The sequence below is a fragment of the Fulmarus glacialis genome, unplaced genomic scaffold (genome assembly GCF_000690835.1).
Source record: "Fulmarus glacialis isolate BGI_N327 unplaced genomic scaffold, ASM69083v1 scaffold9448, whole genome shotgun sequence".
Taxonomy (NCBI): Eukaryota; Metazoa; Chordata; class Aves; order Procellariiformes; family Procellariidae; genus Fulmarus; species Fulmarus glacialis.
In genome coordinates this window covers 83,651-86,996 of record NW_009227569.1, presented here as the reverse complement: position 1 = coordinate 86,996, position 3,346 = coordinate 83,651, and positions in this window count along the sequence as shown.

The window sequence follows — 3,346 nt, the reverse complement described above, 5'->3', positions numbered from 1 at the left end:
AAATACAACAGAAAAGCTCAGAAATTAACAAGAAGACACAGCACGTAATGATGCTTAGAAGCCGAAATCTTTGCAGAAGCGTTTTTTCTGGGCAGAAAGAAGAGAATTGGTGCACTCCTGCATTTTGTCTAGGGGTGCCAGCTAGAAGTCAATCCATCTGTTCTTTTTCACTCTTACTGGTACATGAGGAGAACAATATAGGCGTCATTAGAGTCCATCTCTGTTGGAAGATACAGCTAAGAAGCTGTGCACCCAACTAGCATTAAACCTGATATAAAATTTGGGCTTTCTACAAGCAGTTTTTTCATGTCAAAGCCAATTCTGGGTCAAGCAGCTTACAGTTCTCGAAGGTTCAGCTGAACTTCTGGATTTCACATGTCCGTGCTTGTCAGGCCAAGGCAAATTAGAAGCTCTTTATGCAATTTTTAAAAGCCAGTTTAGAGAAAACTTCTGATTGCCCTGTTTGCCACACCACACCTGACAGAGACATATTCCTGAGCCATAAGGCAACAATGTGAAAGGAATTCCTTTCCTTTTGAGAGTTTTTAAAATATTTAATGGCCATGGACTGGATTCTCTGAACCCAAAGTGCTCTGGTCCTGTAAGAAGGAGCATATAGTGGAAAATCAATGCATTTCAACTTTGTACAAGTAATTGCCCTTATTACTTTCCAGTTCAGTTGCTCTGCCTGATTGCAACACACACACCACTTAGTAGCCTTGTTGGCATTACAAAGAGCCATCTTTTGGACTGCTTTTTTGATTAATCACATTTGTATGCTGAAGTCTAAAGCCATTTAAAGATTTTCTATGGAAATACATCTTTCTGTCAGAAAATGTGCCAGATCAAATTTCTTTCATGGGAACACATTGATTTCAGTAAAACTGAGCATCAAAAATGGAAATGGAGCATGGGACATCTTGTACAATAATAAACCAAATGATGCAAAATGTAAATTTAGAGATAATATTGGAAAAGCTGAGATCCAGAGGAATAGATTTTCAAAAATCCTGTTCTTGATGAAAGATTCGAGATAAAAAGATGTCAAAATTTCAGAGCTTCTCATGAAGTAGACATCTATTTCTTTTTAGCTCTCTTGACTGTAGAGTTTATCAAGTCTCAATGCCTTTAAAGTTCCTACATACACTACCATCCTCACACTACTTGGGGTTGTTGGATAAGCAGAGCCACCACAAATAAAACACTGGTACCCTGGAGAGTGAGCCACATAAATGCACTGGACTTTTAGAAGTCATTTAGCTTCAAGTCAGAAACAAGAGAAATAGCTTAAATTATGTAAAAGATCTCTCCAATATCTCTACAGCTATCCCTCCTTTGGTCCATTTTGAGATTTAGATCCATGTGTAATAAGTATTCAAGCATGTGCTTTACTTTAAGCACAAATAGTAGTGTGGACATATACTCATGGGCTCAGAGTGATGTGTATAATTACACCTAATTAATTGAGAAATTTATTCTAGAAGGTCTTGACAAAGACACAGTTTTCCAATGTATTTCTAAAATTTCTGGAACATCTAAGTCCCCATCCCAACGGGAGGAAGAAGGAACTACAGATGACAGAAGTACAGTTTGCTTAAAGGATCTCTTCACTAGGCTTTTTTTTAACCCCGTAACTCTCCTTTGTGAAGAAGAAAATGCAGATACTATTTTATATGTTCTTTAGGGTTTGTGCTTTTCTTTTAGATTATATTTGTCACTAACCTTGGGCTAAACACGAATCATTTCTGCCTGCCCGAAGTCCTCGCCGTGACAGCTTTACTGCCTAAGTTCTCTTCCTTGCTCTATGCTAAGCTGCTGACAGCTACAAGGAAGGAAAAGGCTCAGATCTGCAAAAGCCAGTTATTTGAAATTCTTTACATTCTCTTTTGCATAACCTTATTACACTGCTGTCAATTTTTACCAGTCTTTACTATATTTTCTTTCCAAGCAAATGTAATTTTCAAGGAATATATCCGGCTGGCAAATGTGGAAAATGAAACACACTGTCCAAAGAACAAGGTTAGCAGTGTTATGATTCATATATTTGCATCAATTAGCAATGTGCCACCAGCCACGATGACCTAGCCACCCCAGGACCGGGTGAACCTTAGGAACTTTTCCATTCCTGACTTCCCTGCAAAGATGGACAGACAACACATTTTCCACTTGTGCTGGGTCCTTCTGTCATCTGGGAAGACCTTTCTTCACAAGTAACCAGAGCAATACTGCTCACCTCCTTCCAAAACACTCATCAGTTAGGCAGTGATGTCTAATGGTGTAGTCCTTCTAGACATTGAGCTCAGAAGGATTTCTGCTGCTAAAGGCAGCCTCTTAAGAGAGCACTCGGTATCTGTCACAACCCAGTCATACTGCTGCACGACTGCACTGGAGCTGAATTCGTATGATGCAGCACTGGGACAGTTCATCATTTGTTTCTGTACTTTTGAGCCAGCCACGTCCTATATCTTTGATCGCTCAAAATATTTGGCAGTTCTCCCCCACAGGATGCTTAACAACAAGGCCGCAATGGCATTTAATCACCCTGCTGTGAATCTGGGTTGGCCACAAAGCAGTTCTGCTTCCAGCTCAAGAAGGAAATTTAAAAAGTAATGAAAAAAAGTATTTGTACTTAGTGAGAAACAAAACTGTAACCAGTACTTCTCCAGCTCATAAGAAAGTTATGGTTTTGATTGGAATGATGTCTTTTGTCTGCTTTTACCTGCACACATTAGGATTCTAGGATCCTTTTTTCTGAGCAAGATCAGTTCTATACTTTCTGTCTCTTTAGCTTCATTAATAAGATCCATGCAGTATTTTCTGCTGTACTATACAAAATCTGACAGCTTCTTCCCACAGAAATCATTTAGTCTTTCATATGTTAGGGAGAAGCGGGAGCTGCCTTTCACTGTTTGTAGTAGTCTGTGCAACAACTTTAAGATATTTCTTTCACTTAAAGCTAAGATAGAAAAATCCTCCCTTTTCTACTTATAACTGATGGGCTGCTGTTGTATTTTTGCATTGTTAGAAGTGTTTGTCACATATGGTCTCATGTGCAATAAAATATTATGGCATCTGAACTTTTAGCACAAACACATACAGAATATAAGTTCTAATAGAGTTAGAAAAGGCCTATTAGCAACTCTGATCTGTCCCCTCGGCATTGGGGGTTTTCCTAGCGGTAACCTCCTTCACTGCAGGCTAACCTAAGGCTAACCTAATCTTATGGCTTATATTGCCTGCCAGAAGCTGTGTGCTCTTGGTCCCTCCTGGGACCGCTCTGGCTCTGGTGCACATTTGACCCTATGGCAAGTCAATTTGGGAGCAAAGCTGGCATACAACTAAACCT